This window comes from Oryctolagus cuniculus, chromosome 20, assembly GCF_964237555.1.
Source record: "Oryctolagus cuniculus chromosome 20, mOryCun1.1, whole genome shotgun sequence".
Taxonomy (NCBI): domain Eukaryota; kingdom Metazoa; phylum Chordata; class Mammalia; order Lagomorpha; family Leporidae; genus Oryctolagus; species Oryctolagus cuniculus.
Window position 1 is genome coordinate 45,931,149 of NC_091451.1, and position 12,172 is coordinate 45,943,320.

Sequence of the window (12,172 nt, forward strand, 5' to 3'; positions counted from 1 at the left end):
ACAGCATAAAGAATAAAGACAACAAAATGACAGCATTGGTGACCTGTGGGGACACAAGCAGCTTATCTAAAACATGCATAACTGGAGATTAAGAAGAAGAAGAGCTAATGGAAACAATATTTGAAGAAATAATGACTGCGTAATATCCAAATTTGGCGAAAAATTGCAATAAGACAAAACCCAAAATAGTACCAGAGTAGACATAAAGAAAACCATACCAATAGTTAGATTGCTAAAAATCAGTGATAAAGTGACAGAGTCTCAGCAGAGGGAAAGAAGACACAGTGCAGAAGAATTGAGAGACTCGTAACAGCAGACATCTGGTAAACAAACAACCATCCCAGACAAAGAGAAGGAATAAATGGAAGTGCTTCCAGATCCTACACTGGAAGTGATAAAATCTACCTGAAGAGAAGGATGTAAATTATCTAAAAAGTTTATCAGGGAAGAAACAAGAAACATTACTTTCCAGTATCTGGGACTTCGTTACAGGTCATAGATATTGAGAGGATGATGAGGAACTTACGGGAAGTTTTATGTCCGTGAATTTGACGCCTCGGAGCCAGTGTTGTGGCACAGCTGCTGTCCCATGTTAGAATGCAGATTTGTGCCTGGCTTCCCTGCTTCAGATCCAGCTTCCTGCTAATGTGCCTGGGAAGGCAGTGGGATGTGGCCCAGCTACTTTGGGCCCTTCACCCACTTAGGAGACCAGGATGGATGGAGTTCCTGACTCTTGGCTGTTGTAGCCATTTGAGGAGTGAAAAATGGATACAGATTTCTTTCTTTTTGTCACTCTGATTTTTAAATAAATAAATCGTAAAAAATTTTTTTGACAACTTAACACAAACTACCAAGGCTCTCCCAAGAGGAGATAGTCTACATAGCTCTCTGTGAGGTTGAGTTCGCACGTTGAAAATGAAAATTTTCGTTTTCATTTTTTTCATTCAGTGGACAAATGAAATTTAAAGGTAAATTTATTTGATGCAGAACAGTTTTGAAGTCATGCATAATCATTTCATAATGTGTTTCCTTGGACTTTCTGAAGACTCCTTGCGGGGTCAGCGCTGTGACGCAGCAGGTTAAACCGCAGCCTGCAGTGCTGGCATCCCGTATTGGTGCCAGTTCGAGTCCTGACTGCTCCTCTTCCTATCCAGCTCTCTGCTGTGGCCTGGGAAAGCAGTGGAAGGTGGCCCAAGTCCCTGGGCCCCTACACCAACGTGGGAGACCCAGAAGAAGCTCCTGGCTCTTAGATTTGGCCTGGCTTAGCTGTGGTCATTGTGGTCACTGAGGGAGTGAACCAGCAGATGGAAGATCTGTCTCTCCTTCTCTCTCTGTAACTCTGCCTTTCAAATAAATAAATAAATTCTTTTTTAAAAAAAGACCCCTTGAATTTATCAAAGAAATTGATTTGTGGTTAAAATACTTTCCTCAGAGCAGGCATTTAGCTTACTGGTTAAGATGCCAGTTAAGACACCTGTGTCCCACACTGGAATACCTGGGTTTGATACTTGGCTTCCGCTCCTGATTCCAGCTTCCTCCTGGAAGGTATTGGTGATGGCTCATGTAGTTGGGTCTCTGCCACCAGTGTGAGAGACCTGGATGGAGCTCCTGGCTTTCCTGGCCTGGTCGTGGTCATTGCAGGCATCTTTGGAAGTAAACCAGTGGGTGGATGGAAGTGCTTTCTCTCACACCTCTTTTTGTCCCTCCCTCCCTCTCTCTCACTCTTTCAAAATAAAAAAAAATTTTTAAATAATTACTAAAAGAACAGAAGCAGAATATGTAACTTGCATGTGAGTACAGAGCAGGTACTTGAATGATAACTAATCCAAAATAAAGAGATAGAAAGCTCTTGAGTAAAATAGTATATTAAATCTAAATATGAGCAGTCACTCCGATGTGAATGAATTCAAGGTTCCAGTTCAGAGACAAAGACATTGAATTGTGGGTTTAAGCATTTCAGCCCTGTACTGTTCATAAGAAACCTATCTGGAACATAGGATTCAGAAATGTTGAAAGTCAAATGATGAAGAAAAATAAATTATGCAAATAATAGCCAAAGGTAGGATGGTATTAGTATCAGAGAAAATATACGTTTTTAAAAAAGATTTATTTATTTGAAATATAGAGGTACAGGGAGAGAGATCTTCAGATGCCAGCACTGCAGGCGGAGACTTGGTGCACTACACCACAGCACTGGCCCTGGGCCGACTTCTGTGTGTTCACGTTCAAGTTCCTTGGAGGAATAGTCCCAGAGTGGGAAGAGAAGGTTTCATGAATTCTGACCTCAATTTTGTGTTCAGAGATGAAGCAGCTCTGACCAGGGGAGCAGGGTGCTCTGATCAGGCAGGCCCGTGATGCATGCTTCCCCATAACCAGAGGTTGGCATCAGTGTCTCTGGGCAGCTGGTGGACTGAGAATGGGATGTTGTACCTGGAGAGAAACTGGGGTGCAGGAGCCATGGGAAAAGTGAATAAATGCGTGCAGAATTAAATCTCCATCACAGTGATTGTCAGATAAACATTTTGCAGTTAGCAAGGATTAAAAAGTCTGATAAGTCTTAAAAAAAAAAAAAAGTCTGATAAGTCTTTTTTTTTTTTTTTTTTTTTGTGTGTGTGGACAGTGAGAGAGAGAGAGAGAGAAAGGTCTTCCTTTGCCGTTGGTTCACCCTCCAATGGCCGCCGCGGCCGGTGCGCTGCAGCCGGCACACCGCGCTGATCCGATGGCAGGAGCCAGGTACTTATCCTGGTCTCCATGGGGTGCAGGGCCCAAGCACTTGGGCCATCCTCCACTGCACTCCCTGGCCACAGCAGAGAGCTGGAAGAGGAGCAACCGGGACAGAATCCGGCGCCCCAACCGGGACTAGAACCCGGTGTGCCAGTGCCGCAAGGCAGAGGATTAGCCTAGTGAGCTGTGGCACCGGCCTCTGATAAGTCTTATAGAAAAAGTTGAACCCTTCTGGGAGTGTAAATTGTTACAACTGTTTTGGAAGATCGTTTGGCTCCACCTGCCAGCAATGGCACTCCTAGGTGTATGCTCCAGAGAAATCCGTGCACGCTTGACACAGCTGTACCAGAATGGTCTTCACAGTGTCCGTCTTGCTTCGAAGCAGATGCTACCCAAGGAATAGTAGAAAGAATGTTTGTGCTGTAGGTACACAATGGGATGTTTCATAGCAGTGACAGTAAGCTACGTGCAGGAGTAGTGCAGAAGAGCAACAGAAAGTATTTACAATAAGATTCTATTCATGTGAAGTTCAGAAGCATGCAAAAATGAACTGTGTCTATTAGGGCTTCATGCCTCTGTGGTCAATGTCTGTTGAAAAGCACGAGGCCAGTGCTGGGGCATACTAGGCTGAGCCTCCGCCTGCAGTGCCGGCATCCCATAATGGGCACTGATTCGTATCCCAGCTGTTCTACTTCCGATCCAGTTCTCTGATTATGGCCTGGGAAAGCAATGGAGGATGGCCCAAGTGCTTGGATCCCTGCATCCACGTGGGAGACCCAGAAGAAGCTCCTGGCCCCTGGCCTCAGATGGGCTCAGCTCTAGCCATTGCGGCCATTTGGGGAGTGAACTGGCGGATGGAAGACCTTTCTCTCTGAAATTCTACCTCTCAAATAAATAAATAAAATCTAAAAAACAAAACAAAAAACCACAAACCCATAAAGCAGAAAATGAAATCATAAAAATTAAGATGCTCGTTCCTTTTGGCAAGGAAGGGTTAAGATCAGAGAGTGGGAACCCACCCAGCCTGTCTAGAGTTTAGCAAAGCCCCGGATCCTTGGCCTGGGTGAATTGGACTAGTCCTTGTGTAATAACCCTATGAAATTGTCGATACATATTTCCTGTCCTTTATGTACAAAATACTTCATGGTAAAAGTCACTTAAAATAAAAATAACCACAGACTTTGGTTTCCTACTTACAAATTGTAGGAAACCAAAACCTGAGGCCAGCACCTGCAGTGCCTGCATCCCATATGGGCACCAGTTCGAGTCCAGGCTGCTCCACTTCCAATTCAGCTCTCTGCTGTGGCCTGGGAAAGCAGTAGAGGATGGCCCAAGTGCTTGGGCCCCTGCACCCGTGTGGGAGACCTGGAAGAAGCTGCTGGCTCCTGGCTTCGGATCGGCACAGATCCAGTCGTTGCGGCTAACTGGAGAGTGAACCAGCAGATGGCAGATCTCTCTCTCTCTCTGCCTCTCCTTCTCTCTCTGTGTAACTCTCTGACTTTCAGGTAAATAGGCCAGCTCTCTGCAGTGGCCAGGGAGTGCAGTGGAGGATGGCCCAAGTACTTGGGCCCTGCACCCCATGGGAGACCAGGAAAAGCACCTGGCTCCTGCCTTCGGATCAGCGCGGTGCGCCAGCCATAGCGTGCCGGCCGCGGCGGCCATTGGAGGGTGAACCAACGGCAAAGGAAGACTTTTCTCTCTGTCTCTCTCTCTCACTGTCCACTCTGCCTGTCAAAAAAAAATAAATAAATAAAATAAATAAATAAAAAAAATAAAACCTCCATGCTTACAAAGTTGTTAAAAATATGTATCTTGGGTCCAGTGTCCTGGCATAGCTGGTTAAGCCACTGCCTGCAACACCAGCATTGCATATGGGTGCCAATTTGAGTCCCAGCTGCTCTACTTCCAATCCACCTCTAGCTAATGGCCTGGTCCAGCCTTGGCTATTGCAGCCATCTTGGGAGTGAACCACTGGGTGGAAGATATATCTGTGTGTGTCCTTTTCTCTCTGTAATTCTGACTTTCAAGTAAATAAATGAATATTAAAAAATACGTATCTTGTTGCTTGGTCATTTTATAGAAATTTGTATTCCTGAAATTCTATTTTTAAAAGCTTTAGAAATTTTCCATATTAGAGTTAACCAATTATTATTATTAATTCCTAGGTAAGGAAGTCCACTACATTTTTTGAGGAAGCATAAGGTTGACACAGCTTCACTTCTTTCTGTATTGAAGTCTCTCCCTGATCAAGCTTCGACACATCTGACAGTGTATGACACACAGGTAGGCACTGAAAAGTCTGCATAGATTTCTTGCTTCACCTGTCACTGTTTCACGTTGCATAAACATAGTCGTTACATTGGGAAGCATCCTGAACTAGGGCGTACTCCGTGCAGCAGTGGGGTGCGCTGCCGGCTGTGATGCTGGGTATCCTAGGAGAGCCCGTTCCGGTCCCGGCTGCTTTATTTCCTTCCAGCTGCCTGCTAGTGCACCTCGAAAAGCTGTGGAAGGTGGCCCAAGTGCTTGGGTCCCTGCCAGCCTCATGGGAGACCCAAATGGAGATTCAGGATCCTAGCTTTGGCCTAGTCCAACCTTCGTATCTCCCGCTCTCTAACTCTACCTTTCAAATAAATACATATTAAAAAATAAATGAATAAAATGGAATTTAAAAAAAAAGTATCTTGAACTTACTCATTTTTCGCTTAGCAGTTTCATTCTTCCTCAGATGTCTTTCAGCATCTTGTTATGTACGTGGCACTGTGTTGTGGTTTGTGTCTGCCCTTATTTTTATTACTTTTTAAAATGAGCGTTAAACTTTGAGAATAAGGGGCATCACACCTGACAGCTCGGCAATGATGGAATAAAGCCGAAAACCAGGAGGCGTGGCAGGCACCCCTGCTGCATAGGCCTGCCGTGGGACGGCTCTCAGGAAGGGCCCTGCTGCAGGACGGCTGCGGGGGTTGGGGAGGGCTGGCCCACTCCTGTTGCTTTGTGAACTCTTCACTCCTCAAACATCTTTCTCCAGGAGTTTGAAAAGAAACAGTACCCTGTGTTTAATCTCTAATTTGTGATTGATATTTTGTACTTGAAATTAGCAACTGTTTAATATATTAGAATATTAGGACGAATATAAAAACAGTTTGAAATATTTACATCTAAAGTGAAAATAATACATGACAATGTTTCATAAATTGAAACCATGAAAAAAAACGTCGTTACATTTCATTTTTTAAAGATTTGTATTTATTTCATTTGAAAGGCAGAGTTACAGAAAGAAAGGTCTTCTATCTGCTGGTTCCCTCCCCAAATGGCTACAGTGGCCAGAGCTGGGCCAGTCCGGAGCCGGGAGCTGGGAGCCAGGAGCTTCCTCCAGGTCTCCCACATTGGGGGCAGGGGCCCAAGCACTTGGGCCATCTGCTGCTGCTATCCCAGGCCATAGCAGGGAACTGGATGGGAGGTTGAGCAGCTGGACTCAAATCAGCACCTGTATGTAATTCCAGCGCTGCAGGTAGAGGCTTAACCTACTATGCCATGGCACAGGCCCCGGTAAATTTCATTTTAATCAGTTTCATAATAGTATCATTCAATTTTCCTCTGTAATCTCAGGTTTTTTTTTTTTTTTTTTTTTTTGGACAGGCAGAGTGGACAGTGAGAGAGAAAGACAGAGAGAAAGGTCTTCCTTTGCCGTTGGTTCACCCTCCAATGGCTGCCGCGTCCCGGTGCGCTGCGGCCGGTGCACCGAGCTGATCCTATGGCAGGAGCCAGGAGCCAGGTGCTTTTCCTGGTCTCCCATGGGGTGCAGGGCCCAAGCACTTGGGCCATCCTCCACTGCACTCCCTGGCCACAGCAGAGAGCTGGCCTGGAAGGGGGGCAACCGGGACAGAATCCGGCGCCCCAACCGGGACTAGAACCCGGTGTGCCGGCGCCGCTAGGCGGAGGATTAGCCTAGTGAGCCGCGGCGCCGGCCTGTAATCTCAGGTTTTTGTTTTATTTATTCATTCATTCATTCAACTTCGTTTAAAATAAACTGTGAAGTATCTTTGAGTCTCTCCGGATCATTAGGATCCTCCTCCCAATCCCTGTCCTGCTTGCATTTTGTGTGTGGGAAGAACCAGGCTGATGGTCCCGTAGTCAGAGGATGGGTGCCGGGGTCTGGCCATGCTCCCTGTGGAGGGGATGGGTGCCGGGGTCTGGCCATGCTCCCTGTGGAGGGGATGGGTGCCGGGGTCTGGCCATGCTCCCGCTCAGCCGGCCAGCGCGGGCACTCCAAGGCAGTAGTGTGTACTTTTGTGTTGGACTTGCTGGGAGAGAGTGACAATGGTGGCAGTCTCATTTTGTCATTTACTCTTTTTTTTTCTTTTGGCAGAGTGGACAGTGAGAGAGAGAGAGAGAGAGAAAGGTCTTCCTTTTGCCGTTGGTTCACCCTCCAATGGCCACTGCCGCCCGCGTGCCGCGGCCAGTGCACCACACCAATCCGAAGGCAGGAGCCAGGTGCTTTTCCTGGTCTCCCATGGGGTGCAGGGCCCAAGCACTTGGGCCATCCTCCACTGCACTCCCGGGCCACAGCAGAGAGCTGGCCTGGAAGAGGGGCAACCGGGACAGAATCCGGCACCCCGACCAGGATTAGAACCTGGTGTGCCGGCACCACAAGGCGAAGGATTAGCCTAGTGAGCCGCGGCGCCGGCCTTGTCATTTACTTTTAATGGATTCACTGAAATATTTTTGTAGAGACAGTCTTCCAAAAATTACTGTTTGGTTACAGTAAGGGATAGTTCACCTAGAAGAGGCAGGATGAATGTCTGGTTTCTTTGCTGTTAATCAGTTCTCAAATAACCATATGGTTTGACAGTCACTCTGAAAGTGACCAACAGTTGTTGAATTGAAACATATCATGTTTAATCTGTTACAGTTGTTATTCCTGTAGATGCCTAAATTGTGCCACTTCTCCCCAGTGGAGTCATTTTTGTAAAGATTTGTTTATTTGAGGAGCTGGCACTGTGGCATAGTAAACTTCCACCTGCAGTGCTGACATCCCATATGGATACCGCTTTGAGTCCTGGCTGCTCCACTTCTGATCCAGCTCCCTGCTGATGGCCTGGCAAAGCCGTGGAGGATGACCCAAGTGTTTAGGGCCCTGCACACATGTGGGAGACTGGAAGAAACTCCTGGATTCAGATCAGCCCAGCTCCTGCTGTTATGACCATTTGGGGAGTAAACCAGCACTTGGAAGACCTTTGTCTCTCCCTCTCATTAAATAAATAAATAAATAAATCTTTTTATTTATTTATTGAGAGGCAGAGTTAGAGAGTGGGTGAGTGAGCAAGCGATTTCTTCCATCTACTGCTTCCCTCACCAAATGGCTGCAGAGGCCAGGGCTGGGTTAGACTGAAGCCAGGAACCCGGGACACCATCTGGGTCTCGCACCTGAGTGGTAGGGGCCAAGGACCTACACTGTCCTCCACTGCTTTCCTAGACACGTGGGCAGGGAGCTGGATTGGAAGCGGAGCAGCCGGGACTGAAACCATTGCTCAGAGATGGGATGTCGACGTTGTAAGCCATGGCTTAATCTACTGTACCACAACTCAGGCCCCAGTAGATCTTGTTTTTAGTGTTGTGTTGTATCTTTCCATTTTTGTTGTAAGCTCATATACTAGGCCATTTTAGAAAGTTCATAAAAAATGGAAATAAAAGATGTTTATTTTGATGCAAGAAAATTTTGAAATCTATGCTTGTGAGGAGAGTCTTCAGGAAGTTCATAGAAAATGCATATTATGAAAAACTGAATTTCAAAAAAAATTTTTTTTAAAAGATTTATTTTTATTTATTTGAAAGACAGAGTTACAGACAGAGGCAGAGAGAGAGAGAGAGAGAGAGGTCTTCCATCCGCTGGTTCACTCCCCAGATGGCTGCAACAGCTGGAGCTGTGCCGATCCAAAGCCAGGAGCCAGGAGCTTCTTCCGGGTCTCCCATGCGGTTGCAGGGGCCCAAGGACTTGGACCATCTTGTACTGCTTTCCCAGGCCACAGCAGAGAGCTGGATCGAAAGAGGAGCAGCCGGGGCTAGAACCGGTGCTCTGCTCCACAGTACTGGCCCATCAAAAAAGAAATTTTTTTTTAATTTATTTGACAGAGTTATAGACAGTGAGAGATAGAGAGAAAAAGGTCTTCCTTCCGTTGGTTCACTCCCCAAATGGCCACTCCGGCCAGAGCTGTGCCAATCTGAAGCCAGGAGCCAGATGCTTTCTCCTGGTCTCCCATGCGGGTGCAGGGCCCAAGCACTTGGGCCATCCTCCACTGCCCTCCCGGGCCACAGCAGAGAGCTGGACTGGAAGAGGAGCAACCGGGACTAGAACCCAGCACCCATATGGGATGCTGGCGCCGCAGGCAGAGGATTAACCAAGTGAGCCATGGCGCCGGCACCGCCCCTTGGAATTTTCACAATCCCTCATGGGAATGCCTGGGTTCGAGTCCTGGCTCTCCTTGCAATTGCAGCTTCTTGCGAATGTGTACACTGGGAGTCAGCAGATGAGGGCTCAAGCAGCTGGGTTACTGCCACCCACACGGGAGACCTGGACTGAACTCCAGGTCCCTGGTTTTGGCCTGGCCCAGGCCTAGCTGTTGTGGGTATTTGGGGAGTGAACCAATGGATGGAAGATCTCTCTCTCCCTTTCAACAAAATGAAAGTAAATAAAATGATAAATAGGTGTGGCCCCAGGTAGCCTCCACCTGGAAAGATGCGGCTGCTCCTTGATGGAGTAAGAGCAGCCAGGCCTCAGCGCTCTCCCTGCCCCCTGCCCCCGCCCCCTTCCACGCAGCACCACTGGCCCGGAGCGGGAGAGGCACTTTGCTCGCAGTGAGGATCTAGGTAACGCTTCTCAACAGCCACAGCCGTGGAAGTCCAGGCATATTGGCAACGTGGGGCTGCACGTGGCTGTCACTTTCCTGAGGATTTTAAGCCCATGGTTCACAGTGTGGTTCAGTCAGGTTCTTTTCCACTGCTTGCATGGGCAGGCAGGATGGTCTGTGCATCGCTCCCTCCCCTCAGGGGCTGCCTCCTTGGAAGAGTCTCGTCTCTCCTCCTCAGTATTCTCGCACTGTGTTGGGTACCTGCCCCCTCCCCAGGGCAGCGTTTGGCAGCAGGTATTACCAGGAGTCAGCGTGCTGAGTTTGCATTCAGTGTGGGTTTCCAGAAAGCTTCTTACCAGGAGGGCACACCCGCTGTGAGCATCTCCCTTCTCCCTCTTGGCGTGCTGTGGACTTATGTTGAGCTGTGTGTCAGGTTTAATACTTTCTTGCTGGCAGGAATCGTGTTCTTTGTTTATCGGCTGCTCCCTCGTTTGGTTTTCCCCGGGCTTTCCAGTTCTTGGAACACCCTGTAGTCTGCAGACGTCCTTTTGTTTCCAGTTTCTAAGCTCCAGTTAAAGTGCAACTCAGCCAGAGTCGCACAGTAGGGAGCACGCACTAAACCCTCAGTGATGGAGGCAGAGGAAAGTGAGAGGCCTCGTCCGGCTCTTGCTGCGTTTCTAAGTTTAGCTTTGCCTCAGGTGCGAGCCAGGTGCTCTCAAGTCATCATTTGGGTAAAGTAAAGCCTCAAAATACAATGAGTTCATGCCTGAAAGTGCAGCAACTGCTAAGTAGTGTGTTGGAACAGTAATTCTGCTGAACGAGGAGAGCTGCGGAACCAGAGGTCTGGGACTAGGCTCACCGGGCACTGCCCAGGGTGCCAGCTGCAGACCGCTCTGGTAGGGTCTGGTCTCAGCTCCTCTCCAGGTGTGACAGGCACAGTGGCTCGGTGCGTGGTTCCTCTTCAGTATGATTTCCTGCACTCTACTGTTCCTGATCGGTGTGGGTGGAAGCAATGTTTTCTCTCCACATGAGATGCTCCGTAAGAACGGAGGTGAGGCATTGGCAGTGGCCTCAGGTTCCCATCCACACTTCCTTAAATCAGGTTATTAAGCATTAGTTGGCAAGTCCCTAAAAGTTGCCTCAAAAAAACATCTTTAATGCATTTGACTGAATTTACATAATTTTTCTTTAGCAACACAATAATTATTATAGAATTTCATTAACTTGTAATTCCCACATCTAGATTTTAGGGTAAGGGTAGAATTTTTTTCCTTATAAATTTACTTATTTATTTGAAAGAGTTACAGGAGAGAGAAGGAGAGACAGGGAGAAAGATCTTCTATCTGCTGGTTCACTCTCCAAATGGCCTCAACAGCTGGGGCTGGGCTAGGCCAAAGCCAGGAGCCAGGCACTAACTCCAGGTTTCCCACGTGGGTGCAGGGTGGGCTGTCTTCTGCTTTCACGTTAGCAGGGAGCTGGATTGGAAGTGGAGCAGTCAGGACTCAAACTGGTGCCCCTAGGGATGCCGGCACTGCAGACTGCTGCTTAACCTGCTGGCCCCCAGAGGGAGAATTTAACTATTTTTCTGCCCATTTATAAGCAAGCAAAATAAAGATATTTATATTGAAATTAAGAAATCTAATCTTTTTTTTAAAGATCTTTTTTATTTGAAAGGTACAGTTACAGACAGAGAGAGGGAGAGACAGAGAGAGAGAGGGATCCTCCATCCCAAACCAACAGCTAGAGCTGAGCCAATCCGAAGCTAGGAGCCTGGCTTCCTATGTGGGCCTCTGCTGCCTTCCCAGGCTGTAAGCAGAGAGCTGGATCAGAAGAGGAACAGCCAGGACAGGAACTGCCGCCCATGTGGGATGCCCTCACTGCTGGCAGAGGCTTAGCCTAGTATGCCACAGCATCAGTCTCGGGTTTTTTGTTTTTTGTTTTTTGTTTTTTAATTTATTTTTTTTGACCATTCTCTTATTGGGAAGTTCCAAAGATGTAACTTTGTATATTTCTTGCTTGTTTCTTTTAAAAAATATTAGTTTTTAAGGATTTATTTATTTATCTGAAAGAGTTACACACAGAAGAGAGAGGCAGAAAGAGAGAGAAAGGTCTTCCATCCACTGGTTTACTCCCCAGATGGCCTCAATGCCCAGAGCTACGCTGATTCTAAGCCAGGAGCCAGGAGCTTCTTCCAGGTCTCCCACATGGGTGGGAGTGCAGGGGTGCCAAGGACTTGGGCCATCTTCTGCTGTTTTCCCAGGCCACAGCAGAGAGCTAGATTGGAAGAATAGCAGCTGGGACTCGAACCGACATCCATGTGGGATGCCGGCACTGCAGAGTTACAGAGAGAGGTAGAGACACACACACACAGAGAGGTCTTCCATCCGCTAGTTCACTCCCCAAATGGCTGCAATGGCCAGAGCTGCGCCGATCTGAAGCCAGGAGCCAGGAGCTTCTTCTAGGTCTCCCATGTGGATGCAGGGGCCCAAGGACTTGGGTCATCTTCCACTGCTTTCCCAGGCCACAGCAGAGAGCTGGATTGGAAGAGGAGCAGCTGAGGCACGAACTGGTGCCCATATGGAATGCTCAGACAGAGGCGTAGC

At 47.7% G+C, this 12,172-nt stretch overlaps 1 protein-coding gene across 10 annotated transcripts in view; it reads left to right on the top strand.

The window, feature by feature from the left end:
* Positions 1–12,172, top strand: part of TRAF3 (TNF receptor associated factor 3) — a 133,390-nt gene that overhangs the window by 71,442 nt on the left and 49,776 nt on the right. For 9 of the 10 annotated variants that reach the window (XM_051834867.2, XM_051834868.2, XM_051834863.2 and 6 more), the window contains one exon: positions 4,890–5,007. The exons of the other annotated variant lie outside the window; for it this stretch is intronic. The gene's annotated coding sequence lies outside the window, so the exon portion shown is untranslated. The remainder of the gene's footprint in view (positions 1–4,889; positions 5,008–12,172) is intronic. 10 annotated transcript variants of the gene reach the window in all.